The sequence below is a fragment of the Leptinotarsa decemlineata genome, unplaced genomic scaffold (genome assembly GCF_025532065.1).
Source record: "Leptinotarsa decemlineata unplaced genomic scaffold, Ldec_3_MD MMD2_tig00026328_RagTag_RagTag, whole genome shotgun sequence".
Classification (NCBI taxonomy): domain Eukaryota; kingdom Metazoa; phylum Arthropoda; class Insecta; order Coleoptera; family Chrysomelidae; genus Leptinotarsa; species Leptinotarsa decemlineata.
The window spans coordinates 5,568,596-5,591,677 of NW_027412688.1; the positions used below are offsets into that span (position 1 = coordinate 5,568,596).

The window sequence follows — 23,082 nt, forward strand, 5'->3', positions numbered from 1 at the left end:
AATCATTCAAATCGTCAGATACCCACTTCTCGAGCTTTTCAACATTTCCAATGAGATTTTGTATTCATTTATTTATGGGTCAGTCTCCACCAGGGTCTTCAAATCCTGGATTATTTCAGGGCTCGGCTTCCAGACTAAAATCTCCGGAGCGAAATTTCGCAAATAAACGCCGATCAGTGCGTTCATTAACACCATCATATATTTCCTCATGTGCTTCTCATGTATTAGGCCCAAAAATGTTTAACATTTTACCAAAGAAATAAGGTCTTGTGATTCCGTACTACTCTACAGAAGAAGACTTAAATCGTTTTTAACTGACAAATCATTTTATAATATGAATGCATTTTTATTATTTGATAACGTATGAAACACATACCTATACTTGTATTTTAATGAATATTTTATTGTATGTTTTTATAACATTCGCTGAATTGTTAACAATTTTCTATATTTGTATTCAACACAAACTATCTATTCCAATACATGTAAATATTACAAGGAAAATAAACTGATTGATTGATTGATTGATCATTGCCAAATGCCTGGTTAATTTCTCGAGCTGTTTCGGCAGCGCTTTGCTCCAATTTGAATTCGTAGAGAAAAATTGGCGGATAATCGTTTAACGACCGAAAAGAGGCAAAAAATTAAAGTTTGGGAAAATTAACAGCACCAATGTATAGAGTACAAAATTCTCTATTGATCAGTATGTACCATGACACAGTAGAAAAATATTTATTGGGATATGGAGCTACAAAACACATGACATTAAAACGGACAACACATTTGAAACAACCAATAATGGTCATTTTGACTTTTTTGGGAAGATGATTCAATTCATTTCTATAATCGACGTTTCATTTGGAGGGTTATCAACATGTGTCAAGGAAAGTTCATCACAATTTCTTCAAAGAAAAATGAAGGCTTCATTTTTATCAATATTACAGATGAGACAATTGGGGAAATTACTCCAAACTTAGCTATAAACCACTCAGGATTATTACACTGTAGCAGATATACTAACCAAAATAAGAACATATTTACTTTTGTTGCCAATTAATATCGCTCACAATTCGACAGCGCCTCGTTTTATCGCCGGCAGTAAATACCAATAATTAATTCACCCAAACGACCATTTATTACCGAAACCTAGTTATATTAAATCTCTGTAGTGGATTCGAAAGCTTTACTTATTTATATTAAATCTGGAACCGTTTAAAACTCATGTGCGAATTGGCCTTCGTTTTCTTGGCTATTTTGTATAATAAAACTCGAGGAAGGAAATATTAGCCCTCGCAGAATGTGGGATGTTACAGTCACTCCTCCTGATTAATTCTCATGATTTTGGAGCGCATGTACGAACCGCGAGCTCTTCTCTTGGCGCAACAATCCAAAAGTTTGTTGCTTGCAGTCTCCAACAGTTGCAGATCTGCCAAGTCGAGAAGAGGTGAGTTTTATGTTGGAGCATGTCGGGCCAAATTCGCGGTCTTTGAAAAAATTTTATTCTTGTTCTTGTGATACTGTCCAAGACTACGAAAAGAGTAATTTCATGCCTATTGTAAATATTTGAAAAAACAAATTGTCTTGATCTTTTTACAGAATGTGGCGATGATGCTACACTGATGTTTTTTGAAGTGAATCACAGATTGTGTGAATTTTCTTGCGGATGTGGTTTCTATCTTGAATAGAGGAGACCGGGGTTGGAAGTCACATTTTTTGTCTTTTGCATTTTTAATGTTCTTTTTTATAAATTATCAATAGTATTTTTTTATCAATAGATAGTGTTTCTATACTCATTTGGAAAAAAATTTCTTTTTCTCTCCAACATCATCCATAGAAGAAACATAATAGTCACATAGGTAATTGAGGGGTATAAAAAACATTCAAATAAATATTTTCATTGAAAGTGGAATAATATAATACGTGAATGATTATATCCAAAAAGAGAACAAAAGTGTTTCATTTGTAGAAAAAAAATTGCTCCAAATAACCTGGTAGCCTGGTATGGCAAATGTAACCTGATGAATGTAACGCTGTTTTTCGAATATTTTTGGAAGACGAACTGAAATGTAAATACTTGAAATCATAAGTATGCATCTTTCTAATTCTTTCTTCTATTTGTCGGTGAAGATTTGCCTATACCTTTGATGATAAAATAATTATATCCAAAAAGAGAAAAAAAGTGTCTCATTTGTAGAAAAAAAAATGCTTCAAATATATGTATCGTTTATTTAGCACAAGCTAATGCAGTTACAATATTAGTCTTAATCTAGGTTAAAAATTTAAATGTCACAATTAAAATTTAAAATTTAAAATCATGTACATTGAAACATATAAATAAAAACAGCACAATAAATAAAATAAAAAGAGGAAAAAAAACTGTATTAGCAGGTTCCTATACTAAACACTTTGTAGGTCTAAAAGGTGCACTTTTAATTTTCTTTTAAATATATTTAGAGAGGTAGCATTCTTAATATCCTCCGGTAGTTCGTTGAATGCTTGAACTCCTTTAATGAAAACTGTATTATTTGAATTGACATTACTAGTCCGACGTATATGAAAGTTATTGCGACTTCTTGTATTGTATTCATGATATTCAAAGTTATACTTTAATTTGTCACGTAGATATACAGGAACATCACCAGTTTTAATTTTAAAAATAAATATTAATGCTAAATAACGAAAGTAATTTTTTACTGATAACCATTTTAATGTATTCAACATTAATGTTATATGTGTTCTTCTATCACAAGATAATATTACTCTCATTCCTCTATTTTGAAGTTTCTGAAGTCTTCCAATTTCATTTTGGTTTAGTAAGTACAAGATGGTTCCACAATAAGTAAAATGAGGTAAAATCAAGCTATTATACAAAAGTAAAAGCGACCATTGGTTTAAGTGCTTAGATTGCCTACTTAAGTAATTAATTTTGAATGCTATTGTTTTAATAATATATGGAACATGTTCCTTAAAAAATATTCTATTATCTACACAATTACACCCAAATATTTAATTTTTCTTACTAAGTCAATTTTATCATTTGATATTTTAATATTATAATTATATTTTTTGAAGTCATGGTACTGCTTGTCATTTCCTATAATCATGAATTTTGTTTTATTTTCATTAATTTTTAACGAGTTGAAGCAGCACCAGTTATATACAGATTTTAGTGTCTCATTTATTACATTGAATATATCAAGCAGATCATTTGATGCATAATATATTAAAGTATCGTCTGCAAACAGATGAACAAAGCATCTATCAATTATAAATGAAATATCATCGATATACAATAAAAATAGAAGAGGACCTAACACGCTACCTTGCGGTACACCACACTCGTTTATAATTTATGAAGATGAAATGTTATTTAATTTTAATTTCTGTTTTCTATTATCTAAATATTCCATCATCCATTTTAAAGCATCATCAATAATACCAAAGCTTTCTAGTTTTCTAATGAGTAAAGAGCGGTTAACAGTTTCAAACGCCCTCTGAAGATCTAAAAAAACGGCACCTGTGATTAATTTATTATTTTGGTTTAGTTTCCACTCATCTAAAACATACTGCAGTGCTGTTTCGCAACTGTGTTTGCCCCTAAATCCTGACTGTACACTATTTAACAAACTATTTTCTTCTAAATATTCAACAAGTTGCCTATAGACTACTTCTTCCAATACTTTCTCAATAGTACAGAGCATATTGATTGGTCTAAGATCAGATGCCTTATTCGAATTAGCAACTTTAGCAATTAGTGTTATAGTTGAAATTTTTAAGATTGATGGAATGGTACTGGTTTCTATAGAAGTATTTATGACATTAATTAAGGGCATTGCAACATTTTCAAAACAATAACCTGGTAACCTGGTATGGCAAATGTAACCTGATGAATGTAACGCTATTTTTCGAATATTTTTGGAAGACGAACTGAAATGTAAATACTTGAAACCATAAGTATGCATCTTTCTAATTCTTCCTTCTATTTGTCGGTGAAGATTTGCCTATACCTTCGATGACCAAATAATTATATAAAAAATGTGAAAAAAAGTGTCTCATTTGTAGAAAAAAAAATGCTTCAAATAACCTGGTAGCCTGGTATGGCAAATGTAACCTGATGAATGTAACGCTGTTTTTCGAATATTTTTGGAAGACGAACTGAAATGTGAATACTTGAAATCATAAGTATGCATCTTTCTAATTCTTTTTTCTATTTGTCGGTGAAGATTTGCCTATACCTTTGATGACCAAATAATTATATCCAAAAAGAGAAAAAAAGTGTCTCATTTGTAGAAAAAAAAATGCTTCAAATAACCTGGTAGCGTGGTATGGTAAATGTAACCTGATGAATGTAACGCTGTTTTTCGAATATTTTTGGAAGACGAACTGAAATGTAAATACTTGAAACCATAAGTATGCATCTTTCTAATTCTTTCTTCTATTTGTCGGTGAAGATTTGCCTATACCTTTGATGACCAAATAATTATATCCAAAAAGAGAAAAAAAGTGTCTCATTTGTAGAAAAAAAATGCTCCATACATGAGAACAATGCCACAAAGAAGGTCTGCTCTGTGCTTTCAAAGCATCAAAAGTTGCTGAGTTGTGTACAGTTTTCTGGTTCGGAACACTATTTCAAGCTTTTGAGAAGCAGCCTTTGCAATTCCAGCGACATGATTGTGCCAAGACACAACAAACTTATCGAAGCAGAAGGTGGAATTGTCTCACCTGACATTATTATAACCGAGTTAGTTTCACCCCATTTCAAAATCACTTCTAGATACTCATTGAGATATGCAACCTCCTGCTGCCGGTGAAGATGTGCATCCACAGTCAATGTCCTGGAATCCAAAAGAGAATGACGATACAAGTCTGCTGTCGTCAGCAAATCAACATATTGGATTCTTCGTTTTTTTTTCAATAAGTCGTTCCTGATAACAATTATCGATTTTTATTATTTGCTATTAGTCCGGGAACCCACAGATTTTATTAATCTGTTCAAAGTTCCTACATGGCTAGTAAATGTGAGACGTGCGGTGATCTTTTCGGCATACGCTTATCGTTTGTGATAGTTGTTATATCTTGATACACTCCACTGAGGGTTGCACTAGCCTGGGGGCTGTGTGCTGTGGTTATACAAAAAAGAAACTGTGGCATTTAAAAGTGTGACCAATTTATTGAGGCAAATTGATAACCTCAGATCTGAAGTAAATTCATCGAAAGACGAAGTCAAAAGGCTTGAGGACAGCAAGAATGACAGTCTGATGAATAGCGAGGACTCAATTTGTGAACTTCATGAACGCCAAAAGAGAGCTAACAACCTGCTAATCTTCAACCTGCCGGAGCTAATCAATGTCTGTGTTAAGAATCATACGTTAAAAGGTACGACCTCGTTAATCCTCAGCTCACACAAGGTTCGACTTCTGAGTGTTGTCGTTCGTAGTTGTGTGACAGCTGGTTGACGGAAAAACAGATATTTTTCTAAACAGATCTTATTAAAGTTAAAACTCTAATAACGAGGGTGCTAACATCAGTGACATTAACGAAACCAAGGTCTTACGCTCCGGAAAAAAAAAATAAAAATGGACATCGACACATTAAAGTTGTGCTGATTAAATCGATAAAAGCTCAGCAGAAACAAAAAATACTGAGTTTTGTTACAAATAGTTTGACGAAAAACTCCTTTCAGTATTGCAACGAGGAACTATTCGATAAAAATTCAGCCCCGCAATTTTATACAGAGTCTGGAAAAACAAGTATACAGGCTGATTCACGGTGGATAGCACATTAGACGTTTCTGGTGAACCAGACAACGGATCACTTTGAAAATTTAATGGAGGGCATATTGGTGCTTTTAAAGTTGATCCAAATGCATTGAAATTGTTCTGAATTCGTATAAATTTCTTGAGGTTCATTGGCGGTAGATTCGGATACATTTCATTGAACTTTCTACATGTTCTGCTGATAATTTTGTCACACTGTCCAAAAATAATAAACAAATTCATAAGAACTTCGTTTGAATAGTTTTGTTCCATCGTTTTGAAGGTATTTGCAACTTCTGAAGTGACGAAAATGTCGATATTATTAGGAGAATGTCACAACGCTACTGTCAAATAGTAATCATGGCCTTACCAAATACCGAATGGAAATACCATTCTGAAGGGACATTTTCACAAATAAATGTTCATAAGTCCGAAACTTGACTAGTTAAGTATAGGTATGATTACATAGAAAGAAAGCAAATTTCAGCAGCTTTCCGAATTTTCAATAATATACAGGGTGTTCCATTTAAAATAATCAAATTTCAGCAACTTTTTCAAGCAAACGAAAAAACTGTATTTTTTTACCACCCTTTATTGAAGTAACGGAGATTAGGCTGACGTGTGGGAAGTGTCCAAGTATCACCTAACTCCAAACCAAATTTCGATATCATAGTACTTCTTAACTAAAAAAAATCGGCATTTTTAGAAGTCATGATTTTCGAAGAAAAAAATTGAAATTAATTTTTATTTCGAAAACGGTAACAGATAGGTATAGGGAAATATCAAGAATAGTTGTCGGGCAATTGTTGGAGATTCCAAAATAATATTATATACAGAGTATTCCATTTGAAAAATCAAAGTTGCTACTGCTTTCTAATAGAAGCGGCAACACCGCATTGTCAAAAATATTTTAGTTGGCTAGAGAATGTCCGAATATGCCCTCCATTAAATTTTCAAAGTGATCCGTTGTCTGGTTCACCAGAAACGTCTAATGTGCCATCCACCGTGAATATACAAGGAAATCCAAGAAAAGCTTTTTCATTCGAAGAACAAAAAACGGTGAGGCTAAAAAACGCTGGTGGTTATGTTTTTCTCCATGCAAAGGGCATCTCTTCTGTTTTGTATGCAAGTTTTTCTCACACGTAGGGTCACAGTTTACCCATGAGGGCTTTTGTGATTGGAGAAATGCCGTCGCATGATTGATTGAATATGAAACCTCAAAAAATCATTTAAACCCTTCATTCGATTCCAACTAATTGGTCGCATAGATCGCGATTTGTTGGAGCAAATGGAAAAAAGTGTTAAATATTGGCGAGAAGTTTTTAAAAGAGTATTGCGAGCTACAGCTTTCTTAGCGAAAGGGGATTGGTTTTTAGAGGAGACAACAAAATTTTCGGATGTCCTAACAACGGCCACTAACTTAGAATATTAGAACTTTTAGCTGATTACGATGTTTTTTAAAAAAAATATTCAGAAGAACATGGCAACCGCGGAAGTGGTCACACAAACTACTTGTCATCCTCGATTTATGAGGAACTGATAAACATTTTAGGAAAAGCCGTTCTAAAAATATTATTGATCGAGTGAAAACTGCAAAATATTCTTCAGTTTCTCTGGATTCGACTCCTGACGATGGCCATGTTGACCAATTGACGTTAGTGGTTCGGTTTATTGAGGGGCACCCTCCTGTTGAGCGTTTTCTTATGTTTATGCCTAAGCAGGATCATAAGGCGAAGGATATAAGCGCTTGAATAATTTTCTAGAACAAAACAAGCTGTGGCAGATATAATGGCCTACAAGCATTAATACAAGGAAAAAATAGTCCAGCAGCTAGTGCCATGTGTTGGGCATTCACTTGATTTTGTCATACAATCGGCAGCCAGTTGTTGTCTCAGAGCCATAAGTTTCTTTGATTTTTTAGAAGAGCTGTGTGTATATTTTACTGCTTCATCTAACAGGTACAATACAGTTAGTCGCTGTTTAAGAGAAGCAAAAACTGACAAACCTATTCTTGTGCCGAAAAAAACGACAACTAGCTGGTAATGCCAAGTTGAAGCTACTAAAGCACTGTTGCGAGGCTATAAAGGTTTTATAAATGCACTTGATGAAGTTATTGGGGGACGAAGAAGACATGATGGTATGGCAAAGTTAGAAAGATTTCTGGGATGATATTTTGGGACATACGAGTATAAACAAAGTCAGCGAAAGCCTACAAAATCCTAGAATGGACCTAAACACTGCTGCAGCACTGCTTACTTCATTAAAATCAACCACTGAAAATAAAAGAGACAGTTTTAATAAATATGAAGTAAAAGCTTTCAAGCTAGTTGATTGCCGAAACTACGAAGAAGAAAAAAGGAGAAAAACAAAAATAAACGTCTGGTTGTCCACTTTAGATTGCCCGCAAGCTTCGGAAGTTCAGTTGTCACCCTCGACAAATTTAGAACTCTAAGCTACCTCCCAGTTGTCGACCAGCTGATGACCGCTCTTCAGAAGAGAATGGACGCGTACTCACTTCTAAATGCACAATTTGGATGGTTGAAGAATTCAACGAATATTTCTGATCAAAAAATTCAGTCTGTACAGCAAAACTTGGTGAAAACCTACTGCGACGACGTAGATGATACTCTTGCAACGAAATCATACATTCCAAACTATTTATAGTTCACTATGAAGAATTTGAACAAAAAAGAAAAGAAGAGATTAGCTCTGAGAGATGGATGTATGAATTGTTGCGTGAAAAAAATGTTAAAGAGTGCTTTCCTAACGTCTGAGAATTTATTTCACACTAATGGTGACAAATTGTACGGCTGAAAGATCTTTTTCGAAACTGAAACTTATAAAAAATTAAATCCGAAGTTTCATGACCAAGGGCAGATTGAATATTTTGGCTCTACTTAGTTAAGAGAGTGATGTTTTGAAGGAAACAGACTTCGACGATATTATCGATACGTTCATTAATGTGAAAATCAGACGAAAAATAATTCAGCTTGTAGGTACCTCCACTTTAATTTTGAATAAATTTTATGGTACCCAATTCATTCAGTTGCTCCCTTCTTCAACTTGACCTTAATAGAAACTTTCAACAGTTAACCACAAACGATTTGAGGGCCTCCACCACATGCTCTGCCTATGGGCCGCCGAAGTCTAAATCCGGCTCTGGGAAGACATGTCAGTCTCGACAAAGAGTGACCACTACAACGTCTGAAGTGAGTAATCGTGGGGTCCAAGAATCGTGTGCTCTGTGTCCACTTCAATTTTTCATTGGACTTTCGCAGATTTCTTGTAACATTACAACTATGACTTAGGTCCGAAGGCCGAAGTGAGTGAGTGTATTCGAGTTTCCACCGCAACTCATGCGGGTTGCGGTGGGGAGTGTACCCACAATGTTTTTTCTCAGGCTAACGGATCATTCCATTCAGCTCTTTCGTTCACTGTATTGTGTAGCAATCCTGTGAATGATATCTGCCAGATCCTTTCTTTTCCTAAAATTAATTTCTTCTTCAACCTATCATCTTGATCGTTCCATTTATGTTCGTATTCCAAGGGCAAATGCAGAATATGTAATATTTTTAAAATACAATTTCAGCGAATTGGAGGTATAATAATATCGCTCCACTTAGCTGGTGTTTAATTAACACGATTTTCAGAACGTGGTTTGATAATTACATTTCTTTTAATTGCTTACTCATGCACTGTTGTTCGTCTTGTTTACCTTTCTTGATCAGCATTGATGAACTGTCTCAAGCAGTTACGAATGCTGAAATTGGCAGTTTTCTAAACTCATTGATTACATTCTATACTAATAGATTAGTAATACTAATATGATCATACCCAGGATATCTTTGATTTTGTGACAAATTTCAGGCTCAGTTCTAGCCTTCAACAAGATATTTCCTAGAAGTTGTCAACTTGAAAAACGATTACTTTTAAGTGATACCGTTCACTGGTATTTCAATAATGTTTGAAATACTGGAAACAGAGCCGTCGCCATGGGGGATTGGGGAGGCCTCCCCCTGCTTTTCCGACTTGGGAAAAAGTTGGGAAATTTAGGGCCGTGGAGATAGAAAAAAATAATAGTAAAGAAATGAATGAAAATGATAAAAATAAAAATGGTAGAAAAGAAAGGGAGTGGTAATAAGAAAAAGGAAAGAACCGGGAGAAGGTTGGGATGTCCCAACATGCATAACTTGGAAATCCCATACTTTGAAATTCTGAGTTGTTTGAAAACTTCAAAAAAGTTTAATTTTTCCCAAGTAAGAGCAGTCTTGAACAGTCCACAAATTATGAAGTGAAAATTTTACAAAATTCCCAATTTTTCGCTGTTTTTTCGACTTGGAAAAGTTGTGAAATTGCGGGCCGTGAAAAAAGAAAAAATAATAGTAGAAAACACTAAGCACAATATTATTCAAGTGTTGTTTCCTTTCATTTGTATTGAATATTCCTATACATGGGGGATATGGTGGAAGACCGATGACGTTGGTCCAAAGCAGAATAATTCCCATTATTATTTTAATAATTACCAAAATTTATTTTTGTTTGTGGATACCCTAACGGACTTACGCACTCAGCCAATCTTTGGATAGCTAGGTAAAAAAATCAATATAATATAGGAGTAACTAATCCCTAGGCTTTCATTTTTTGGAAGGTTAGTAAATTTTGCTGGTGGGGTTGGAAAAATTTGGATTCCCTCCCTCCCCTGGTATTTCTTTTCGCTACGGCCCTGACCGGAAACGAAAGTAAAAATATTGGCGAAGGAACAAAGAAAATATTTTGGCGAAGGAACAAAGAAAATATTTTGGCGAAGGACAAAAGAAGAGATTTCGACGAAGGACCAAAGAATATATTTTGACGAAGGAACAAATAAGAGATTTTGGCGAAGGAATATACAAGATATTTTGGTGAAGGAATAAAGAACAAATTTCATCGAGCAGTCGAAGCCGAAATTTTGGCGAAGGATTCGACGTTTTTAGGTAATTGTCATATGATTGGTTCGTCTTATTAACTATAAGTTATGATTTTACATTTGACATAAGGCCATCCAACAGATAAAGATCCAAGAGGGATGGTACTAATTGAACATAAGGATTAACAATTTTCAATATACAACGGAGAATTCTCGATAACTGACGAATACAAACTATAAACAGGTATTGACTCTGAAGTATGGCTACAATAAATGAAGTATTGAAAACTGAGCTTTCAAATTCTTTAATGTTAATCAGAACTTTACAACATCCACAATTTCACCACTAACACAAGCAAATGGTTCAATTGCAACAACAGCAAAAAATAAATCTACTAGCTGAACAATTTGCGACCCACTCCATAGTCTAGTCAGGCGAATTTTGAAACAGCTCAATATCAACAAGGCGTCTGGCCCTGATGAAGTGTCCGGACACCCTTACATTTTTTGTAACCTCCCCCAATCAATCACGAGAGGTTATTTTTTCATCGAGTTGATCTCGATTTGCCAAACTTATCATTAATTAGCCTATGGTCCCATCTTAGTTGAGATGATCCCTAATTTTCTGTCGTACTCATCAAACAGGGCCCACCCGCGAAGTAGTTCTAGGAAAAACGATATTTCGCTTAGCCTAGCAGTCCATAGATACATGGTCTGAAAGCTGATATATTTTGGTCTGCTCTTTTGTCGGTTCCAATGCGTGATTATTTCTCTGACTGTGCGTCTATCGAAAGAAACCGCAGATGTTTTTTACAAGCATTTCATGACTGGCCGTGGTCGTTAGCTTTTATTAGGCTTGAAGCTTGGCGTTGAAATTTCGGAATTTAAATGAATTTTTCTATTCTTGAAAAGAGATAAACTCTTATCCTTAGCATTTGCTAGGTATTACAATGTGCATGTCTAATCAAACGTTTTGAGAAACACTCAGTACAAGATTTTCTTATATTTGGTACTTTCCTCAGAAACAATATTTTGTCTCATTTAGATCTAGAGATAACGAAAGTAATTTTTACAATCAGCAGTATTTTTGAACCGAATCTAAATTTCTTGAAGGCTTTTGTCGATATAAGTTCAAAGGCAAATTTTATTGGGAAATTACTTGACAATGCTGTCTAAGACAGAAATTCAGAAGCAGTACACAAAATACCATTTGAATTCAGCAGAAAAGTGAGTCATTGGAAGTCGCTGGCAAAAGAAGCAACAGTTCAATTTTTTTTTGATGAGGTGTATTAATATTATTCAAAAATTTCGACAGGTAAATTTTAAACTCCATAGGAATCGCACGTTGAAATATGTAACCTCATTGATGCTTAGCTTGTACAAGGTAGTCGTTCGTGAGTGGGCGACACTTACTTGGCAAAACAAACAGAAGAGAAAAAAATAAATTTTCTATCCAAATTTGTACAGTTTCTCACACTTTTGGAATTAGCTCAGCAATGTAACTTGAAAAATAGGGTGATTTATTGGAATAGATCAGTGATGCAATTATTACTCGGGGGAAGGTTACCCTGTATATTCTATTCATATTTGAAACGGTGGAGGAAAAAATCAGTTTTTTATCGACCTTTTTTTTGGGTAATGGTTACCTTCCACAATCTGAAAAAATATAAAAATTATAATGGAGAACTTTATACAAGTGTATAAAGTGGTATTTATATGTATTTATATTTATACACTTGTATAAAGTTCTCCATTATAATTTTTATATTTTTTCAGATTGTGGAAGGTAACCATTACCCAAAAAAAAAGGTCGATAAAAAACTGGTATAAAAATCACATTCAAGTCGATTGGTTTTGCAAATTTTGAGTAGAATAAAATGTAACTAACTTATACCCAGTTTCACCAACTTCAATGCCAATCTATCTATTGGCGAGAAATGGTCATTACTCGCTCGTTGATTAATATACTATTGGCCCACAGTCAAAATATTTTGCAACGGTTCTGCATGTTTCGTTACATTGTCTTATACACGATCAGAGTTGAAAAGTCACATCATCATTTGTGTTCAGGTGGAACAAAAAGTGAATTTGCCGCACTAACCGTGAAGAGGTCATAATTTTTCATTACAAATTAACACATAAAGCTGGTGTCTCCAAAGTTTAATTCTTATACGACGACGTCTCATTTCTTATCTCCTCATATTAAAGAGGCGATTTAAAGGTCGAGAGTGAAATAATTATTTTTAGTTTTGGTGACAAAACTTATTTCTTGTGGAAGTTCTGATTCAAACCTAGGAAATATTAGGAAGTGAAAGATATTCAAGGCTCATTCATGAAGAATAGTAAATGGTAAGTGAGTAAGTGAATATATTCAATTCACGTATGAGACAAATACATATTCACCTATGATAGAAGAAAAAAATTAATACATGAAGAAAATAGTTTATTGTATTCATTTGAAAATGTCCTCATATGACGAAACTGCAGTGACGTTAGTTACAAACACAAGTGGTACTGTAGTTTCGTCCTATAGATACATTTTCAAACGAATACAATAAATTTATTGTGCTCATTTGGAAAATGTTCTTATAGAAGTGAACTGCAGTAAAGTTAATCACAAATACAAGTGGTACTATAGTTTCCTCCTTTAATTTCAGACGAGTACAATAAGTTTATTGTTTTCATTTGGAAATGTCCTCATAAGAAAAAACTGCAGTAACATTAGTTACAAATACAAGTAATACGGAAGTTTCGTCCTATAAAGACATTTTCAAATGAATATAGTGAGTTCATTATATTCATTTGGGAGAATGTCCTTATAGGACGAAACTGCAGTAGTTTCAAATAACAGTAGAACTGCAGTTTTGTCCCATGAAGACATTTTCAGACGAGTACAATAAGTTTATTGTATTCATTTGTAAATTTCCTTATAGAAACAAACTGCAATAACGTTAGTTACAAATACAAGTGGTATTACAGTTTGATCCTATGAAGACATTTTCAAATGAATACATTAAGTTTATTGTATTCATTTGGAAATGTTCTTACGGGACGAAACTGCAGTAGTAACGTTAGTTACAAATAAATGAAATGAATAAAAAACTTTTGTCTAAATACCACTGCTAAATTTTATTTATACGACCGGTTTCTGGTTTGACCCCATTATCAAGTATAAAACTGAAATCTGAATTTTGAAATATCGATTTTATTAGAATTTTCAGGTATGCTGCAAGGACAGGTATTTGAGAGACAGGATGCCAACTTCAAATACCACTCTGAAAATTCAAGCGTTGTTAAACTCATAAATTTAAGAGATGAGACCTACATAAATCAAGTTTCTCATTTAGGGGTATATGTTTCTGGTTTTTAATTGATTTGTTGATTTCCATGGCCTCCAACAGATTCATTTTTCTTCTTTTTCTTACATATATGTAGGATTTTGAGGTTATCTTCATCTATCTTGTGGTTTGATTCTTGAAGATGTTCGTACACTGCAGATGTTTTGTCCAAACAGACGTGTTCACGCAGTCTTATTTCAAAATTTCTACTGGTTTGACCTGTATATACTGCAAAGCATTCGTCACACGGTCGTATAAATGAAATTTAGCAGTGGTATTCAGACAAAAGTTTTTATTCATTTCATTTAACTGATCATGAATTACCATAAAATAATCAAGTCATCAATCACACATATTAGTTACAAATACAAGTACTACTGCAGTTTCGTCCCATAAAGACATTTTCATACGAGTACAATACGTTTATTGTATCCATTTGAAAATGTCCTCATTATTGTTCTTATTTGGAAATGTCCTTACAGGACGAAACTGCAGTAAAATTAGTTACAAATACAAGTGGTACCGTAGTTTCGTCCTTCAAATACATTATCAGACGAGTATAATAAGTATATTACTTTCATTTGGAAATGTCCACATGAAACGAAACTGCAGTAACGTTAGTTACAAATACAAGTAGTACTGCAGATTTGCCCTATAAAGACATTTTCAAATGAATACAGTAAATTTATTGTATTCATTTGGAAATGTCCTTATATAACGAAACTGCAGTAGTAACGTTTGTTACAAATACAAGTAGTAATGCAGTTTCGTCCTATAAAGGCATTTTCAGGCGAGTACAATAAGTTAACTGTATTCATTTGAAAATGTCCTTATAGAAAGAAAACTGCAGTAACGTTGTTTATAAATACAAGTGGTATTATAACATAGGAAGTTTTATTTCTTAATTTCATGGTAATTCACTACCACGTAGTAACATCCAACAATTTATTAGATATATGAAATCTGGATATTACCTAATCCGAGAACTAATGAAAGTTACGACTACAAGCAAGCTTGTATTGTAGACAGTAAACAAAATAGTGATTCTAATCCTATACAATCAGACATACTAATTTTGCAGGGTGGAGAAAGAAAGAGATAGGAAGAAAAAAGAGAGAGAGAGAGATCTGTTTGCGATGCTCTCAGGAAGGCACCTCTAATAATGGTTATTCTTTATTCAATTATCAGCAGAAGTATATCATAAATAATGTCAAAAAATTTTTGAATTTGTTTCTCATTCCTTTCAGTGATTCAGGTAGAGTGTTGTGAAGTTTAGGTCCAAGATACGTTATGAATTTTTGACTATGTGTGAGTCTACATCGTGGAACATTCATGGTCTCAACTGAACTGTTACGAGTATTAAACACATGCTGTACAAATTTAATTGAAGAATTAGCAGCCCATAAAAATCTCTGGAAAATGTAAGTTTTTTAACTTCGAATAATCCAGGTACCTCCGATATTTTTTCATCATAATTTTCACTGATGAATTTTGAATCAGTCTAGCGATATCTTGAAGGTACCACCCCATACTTTTTTGGTCTTCTACTACTCCATCTTTATACAAAAAAAAAAGAATGTGTGTGTGTGTGTGTATAACTTATGTACGTAACTGATGTAACTTATGTACGCAAAAGTACGTGTACTTATGTACAAACAAGAAATGTGTCCATCATTTGTGGGAATGAAATTTGTCGTAAATCATTTGAGCAAGTAATGACCATTTCTCGCCAATAGAATACTATACTTTCTTTATGACTTGTAAAATTGGCCTCGAAATTGCTGAATCTTTTCAAATAGGTAGAAGTTACATTTCAATCTATCCGTTGGTCGACCATCGATTTTTATACTTTACTATAATTTTGGTGCACTATATTCTCTGTGCTCATATATTATATCTATGTATTTGAATGAAACAATAAATTCTATTCTATTCTATTCTATTATGACTATATGTATAGTGAATGTATGGCATAAATTCATTTCCGACAAAATGAAATTAAAAATTTTCAAAACCAACCGACTTGAATTTGACTTTTTATACCATTTCAAATATGAATAGAATATAAAGGGTAACCTTCTCACGAGTAATGATTGCATCACTGATCTATTTGGATAAATAACCCTATTTTTCAAGTTATATTGCTGAGTGACTGTAAGCAACTGTACAAATCGGGAATGAAAATTAATTTTTTTCTCTTCTGTTTGTTTTGCCATAAGTAAATGTCGTCCACTCACGAACGACAACCCTCAGTAGGCGAAACTTGTACAAGCTAAGCATCAACGAGGTTACATATTTCAATGTGCGATTCCTATGTAGTTTGGAATTTATCTGTCGAAATTCTTGAATTATATTAATACACATCATCAAAAAAAAATTGAATTGTTGCTCCATTTGCCAGCGAATTCCACTGACTCACTTTTCTGTTGAATTCAAACGGTATTTTGTGTACTGCTTCTAAATCTCTATCTTAGACATCATTGTCAAGTAATTATACGAGTAGTACCCAAAACATCGACATCCTTCGCCAAAATTTTGACTTCAGTGTGTCCGCCAAAAACTCTACTTCAATCCTTCGCCAATATTTTGATTTCAGTTTCCAGTATTCCAAACAATATTCAAATACCAATGAACTGTGTCACTTAAAAGTAATCGTTTTTCAAGTAGACAACTTCTAGGAATTATCATGTAGAAGGCTAGAACTGAACCTAAAATTTATAAGTCGTCACAAAATCAAAGATATTGAGTGGAGAATTCAAGATCAATTCATCGGAAAATCAATGTATTTCTGGATAAAGTTGACATTAGGTACACCTTTCTTCGAGGCAGTTATGCAAAAAAAGAGTGTGTGTAACTTATGTACGTAACTTATGTACGGAAAACTACGCAAAAGAAGTTGTTCTTCGTTTTTTTTTAAATTATTTCTCGCTGTGATTTATTTGATTATTCGTTTAAGTTTATTATTTATTGAAATTTATTTTCATACAATCGTCATGTTATACAGCGTATGATAAATGTCACTATTTACAATTTTGAGATTTGATTTGATTTAATATTGGGAATAATTTAGTTTTTCCGGACTTCAATAATTGTTATTGGTATTATTAATTCATTAATTCATTTGTACACAGCTGAAACTGAAGTAAACCGTTAGTCAAATGTACGTAGCAAGCGAAGTTTCAACATTCACCTTATTTTTTAAAAGGCCTCGTGAAATGTTGACTTTTTCTACACCTGTATGAAGTTCACCATAACAATTAATATTCATTTCAAATGGTGGAAAGTGAAAATCCTCAGACAAAAAAATGAATGATGTGCGAAGAAGCCACACTCTTCCAATATCTCTAGAAATTCGTTGAAATCATCAAACTTTGCCATCGATGTACGTTCAGTCTTTCAACTCGAAGTAGATGATTTGACGCTGCACATTCCAGTTTTGTAGAATCATCAGAATAAAAGCTATGAATTGAGATTTTTCTCTTGATGACGAGGGTTATGTTGAGAATAAAGAAGTTGATTTCATACGTTTTTCGTGAAGTTATTATCTGTTCTTGTTTCCAATTACTTACTTTTCTCTCTGAGTAATTGGAAATGTGCTATTGACTTGTACATTTAATAGGAGACAAATTATTTTTGCTCCAAAAATAAGATGATAATGAACAGAGATAAGACGCAATCGAAGTTAGAAACTTGCATAATCCCTTGGAAATTAATCTGACTTCACATTAATCATGATTCATCACTACTCCATCGTTATTTTAGTTTAATAATTTCATTAAGTCTGCAACTCGGAATTATATTTACAAAATGATTGAGAAAAATGTCTCTTCACATTTCTGTTCTTTGAAAATCTTACTTCAAATTATAATATCCTGAGCTCTAAACTATAATGAAAGTCGGAATTTTAACAAATACGTATTATAAAGAATAAAATTTCATAATAAAAAATCACATTTTGAAGTCTATTTTAAACTGCTTGGAATGTCCGCATGGAAAATTTATAAAATGGTATGGCTATTCAAATTTCGAAGGGCTACTTACATTCAATGAGCGATTTTTTATTTTTTTATGTACACTCGTCTAGTGCATATGTTCACAGTTCCAGCTGTTTAGCATGTTCAGTTTGTAGGTGGGAGACATGCAAGTTAGAAGTTTTTTTGCACGTTCGGTGATTTTTTGCAATTGAAAAAAAAAGATTTAGGTCAAATTTTATATAAAAATAGATTTGTGTGCTCCAAAATACTTGAAAAGTTGACAGTGGTCAAGTTTTCTGAGTTAGAAAATTGACTAAAAGTGGTACAAGCTCTATCTGTCAGGAAAACAAATTATAATATACTTTATTGTCATTAAGAATAAATCTTGTGAACAAAGCTTGTGAAAAGTACATACAAATGTAAGTATAGAAATATGAAATGAGAATATAAAAACACCCACAAAAAAGTAAAGTTGGAACATACACTATAGTTCAATATCGAAATTTTGTCTCAACATGGTTGTTTACAAACTTGTTTAAAACTATTATCAACACTTATATAATAGACTTATAAACATATATATACTTATATATAATATAACATAAATAAACACACCCATTGAATCAGTCCAACAAACATTTATATCCAAACAAGAATGTAAACAAAAATCTTATATAACCTGAATTCAAATATGTACATTTTGTCACGTGAATTTATCATTATAGAACTCTTGGCAAATTATAATAGGGTCTATCAGCCAGAAATGTTTTTACTCTTATTCTAAACATTTTGTTGGTCAAATTTGCCTGTCTTATATCTGACCCCATTGTAATAAATAGAATTCCTAACCAAATTTCTTAAAGGAATTGTCAATTTCAACGCGGTAGAACGGGTGCTATAGAAATGGCATGAAGCCTCAAATAGGGACATATTTTTGCAAATGAGGTTAAACCGTTTCCAAAATGAATAAAGCAATCACTGTTAAAATCTTTTGTTCAGCGAATTTGTGTCTGCATGAATCACGAGGTTTAATTTTACACGTATACCTGATAGCCCGTTTCTGCAGGACTAATGCACACAGAAGTGCTGATGAATTGCATATTCCCCAGAACGGTATTCCATAACGTAGGTGGGATTCAACGAGGGCGTAATACACCTTTCTGGCAGTTTTGATTCCCAAATTTATTGAAGTTACTCTCACTGCATAACATCCAGAACAAATTTTACTTTCGAAATGTTTAATATGCTGAATAAATTTGAGCTTATTGTCAATGTGAATACCTAGAAATTCAGAATGAGTCTCATTCCTGATCACTAAGTTATCACCGAATGACAGGTCATCAAGAGCACATCTAAATGATAAAATGTTTGTTTTAGCGATATTGAAGGATATCAATTTAGCATCACACCACTTCTTGATTTTTTTCATATTAGTAGATATTGCATTGTGTAATTCATTTGAGTTTTTGTTGTTCCACAATATCGTCGTGTCATCAGCGAAAAGAGTGAAATTTCCAGAAATGCTCAAATTTGCAATGTCATTGACATATAATAAGGATAAGATGGGTCCCAAAACTGATCCTTGTGGAACACCACACAAAATTCCTTTTTTTTTTCGAAGTCCTGTTGTTCTCAGCATTTGATTCCTTCCTGAAAGGAAGCTGCATATAAAAAATAATAATCATAAATAAAAAATATTGGAGTTTATTAAAATGAAGTTACAACATAACCCTCAACAATGTTACAATGTTTCAAAAATATGGTTCAACAAGCCAATAATACAAATAAAAAAATGAACTTACCGAAGGTACATTTTCAGGGGTGATGGATGTGTTCTCTTCAGAAGGTGGCAAACTAATAATCATACTCAAACATTCTTGTTCCCGATTCTGGGTCGAAGTCCAATAATGCCAATCAGCATTATTGCATTATTGCATTATCGCTAATTGCCGAATATCATAACTTTTATTCGGGTAGAAATTCAATAGAAATTATCACATTAGCTCAAGAGAAGTAAGTATGCATTCTTTAGTCTGAGCAAAATTTATCTCCGAGCAAAACTGTTTTGGTTTTTGTTTACTTAGAACACTATTCAAATATCTCCCTAAGAGAAATTAATTGTTTTCTTCGAAGAGAAGCATTTTTCATTCAAACGCTTCTATTTGTATAAATAAAATAACTCATTTACTTCATCAAAGATGAACTTATGCTTCTGTTTATAAACTGTCCCTTTCATATGGATGTCTTTAGTTACTTGAATCCAAAGTATCTCATTTCTAATATGAAAACCTATAAGTGGTGAGGGAAGAAACTAAGTAATACATTATATATTATGATTGGTTTGTTTCAAGCAATTGCAAATCATAAATATTATCCCGAAAAAGCATATGATAGAAACAAAACGTAATGGAGAACAAAATTTTTAGAAAACATATATATAAAAAAGTGACATATTCTTGAGAGTTAGCATTGAAAGCAGGTGAAAGTTAGCATTGCCGAGCACAAGAAACACACACAGCGAGGAGAAACCAGCAAATCAGGAATTGCAGAACACGTTTAGACTCATCAACATAACATCAAGTGGGCTCAAGCTGAAATCATTAACAAGGAGGAACACTGGTTTAGGAGAAAATTAAACGAAGCCGCATATATGTTGTCCAACAACGCATGTAGCCAAGCTAGCATAGAGATACGCAACATATGGAAACCTCAAATCAAGCGGAACACGACCAACTCCCGGCAAACGGTCAGCTTCCGCAAAAACGATGAAGCGGTGAGAGGGAAGAGAGGATAAGTGAAAGCGCTCGAATGACCTATAAATAGTCAGATCTCGGAGAAATAAGTCCAGTTATCACCCAAAGCTGATTGTGGATACTATCAATCGAAAAGTAGTGAAGTAACTTGGTTTGGAATCTTTTAATTCTTATTTTTCATTTCTTGTTAATATTTGTTAATTTTTTTTAATTTTCATCTCGTGTTAATAGTTCAATTTTTCATTTTTATTTTTTGGTTGCTGTTTGTATTTTATTTCATTGTAATTTCAGTTTTTGTGCTTGATTTAATTGTTATTTTTCAGCTAATCTTTCTAATTTTTTACAGATCCTTTCATATAAGACAATGGAAGTCGGAAATAATGAAATTCACTTTAGAAAGCAGTTTTCTGACATAAGTTTCGATACACTTTTTCAAACAGTATACGATTAACACAGTCGAAGATCTTATTTCTGAAGTTCGTACTATTATGAAAAAATTGCATCATGGGTACTTCAATTGTTATATATGACACTGTAAAAATTCAATGATCACTCGTTTCTTGAACAATTTCTCAATGATTTTAGTCATGTCTGGAATCAGAGAAAGGGTGTAAATCAGAGGAGTTAGCCAAACCCTCTTATTTATGTGAAGGGATGATAACAGAAGTTTGCATATGTATGTCAAAAAACTTTCACACTACAACGAGACGTTGTTCATTCAGAGTACCTTTTAAACTAATTTTGAGAGGGAAATGATTCTGAATACCCGAATAGTGTTCTATTCGAAAGTATGTTGCTCTACTCCAAAAATGAGGTTCAGTTCATCGCCCTGATTATCGTTATTCATGGAACACCAAAAAATTGATAAAGACGATTCCGCATAAAATTTCATTCGGCGTTTTCTATCGTTTCGTGAAGGAGTCATTTTAACAGGTCTACTGTTCCCGGTGTTTCACATTTTCTTACCCGAGTTTAACTCTAATTGAATAATTTCAGCCAGAGTTGTTTCACATGTTACCGTGAAGTAAGCGGCGTTTGAAAACGTGTAACTTTAATTTGATATAATGATACATTCTAATGTGTTATTGTTCTGTTACCAAAATAGTACGGATAGAAACTGAACATGTTCTCTAGCTTCCTGAGAATAAGGAGGAGCTCCAATGAGAAATAATAACACAGGCCTGCGAAAAAAAAAAATTTGTTAGATGCATGAGATATTTTTACTGAATTATATGTTTTAAAGTGCGCTGATTTCAAAAGTGATGACCATTTTTTTCTATCACATAAGGATTTTTCGCAAATTCAAACACAAAAAATTGGTTAAAACACTCCTTTATTCAAAATTTTCAAACAATAAATATTTTTTTAAAGAAACGAAACATTATTTTGAAACATATACTCATTCATGTTCTTTATGAAACCTTTTCTTCTTTTCCTTGATACTTTGACAAGTCCTTTTCCGATTTCCATCTTCAGTTTCTCGCTTAAGCAGTCAACTGTAGTCAGCAAGCATAGTGACATCCCATCGCCCTTGATACCTTCTCTCAATATCACGGACATCTTGGTGAAATCGCTCCCCCTGCTCTTCACTGTAAGGTCCCAGGTTTTCAGAAAAATAGTCTATGTGAGAGTGTAAAACATGGACCTTCAAGCTCATCTTGCAGCCTTGAGCTTCAAATGCTGCTAGCATCCGTTACACAATGGCGTTATAGTTAGGATCCTTAGTATTTCCCAAAAACTTTCGTACTACGTCCTTGAACGATACCCAAGCTTCTTTTTCCTTTATATTCATAGTTTCCACAAATGAAGGGTCCGTTTAAAGTTTTCTTATGTCGGGGCCGGTGAAAACTCCCTCTTTCAACTTTGCTTCTGATAGCTTCGGGAATTTTGTACATAAATATTTGAAACAGTCTCCATCCTTTTGCAGCGATTTAACAAATTGTTTCATCAACCCCAAATTGATATGGAGAGGGGGCAATAAAACCTTTTCTGGTGGTACCAAGGTAGTGTTTATAACATTTTTCTCTCCAGGTTTTAAAGTTTCTCGGGATGGCCAATCACTTTTTTTCCAGTGCTGTTCTCTGGCTCTGCTATCCCACAAGCATAAAAAGCATGGATATTTGAAATAACCTGCCTGCTGACCCAAAAGCATTGTCAGTATTTTGAAGTACCCACAAATCATCCATTGATGGTCTTTATACTTGATTTTTTCCAGGATAATAGCCAAATCGTTATAATCTTCTTTCATATGCACAGAATGTCCAATCGGAATCGAGGAAATTTTTTTTTCATTGTGCAATAATACTGCTTTAAGGCTAGTCTTAGATGCGTCAATGGATAAGCGCCATTCAGATG

At 33.4% G+C, this 23,082-nt stretch overlaps 1 protein-coding gene across 1 annotated transcript in view; it reads left to right on the forward strand.

Moving 5' to 3' along the window:
• Positions 1-1,351: 1,351 nt before the first annotated feature.
• The window catches only part of LOC111508559 (uncharacterized), a 117,090-nt gene continuing 95,359 nt past the window's right edge, over positions 1,352-23,082 (forward strand). The window contains exon 1 of the mRNA XM_074182110.1: positions 1,352-1,444. The gene's annotated coding sequence lies outside the window, so the exon portion shown is untranslated. The remainder of the gene's footprint in view (positions 1,445-23,082) is intronic.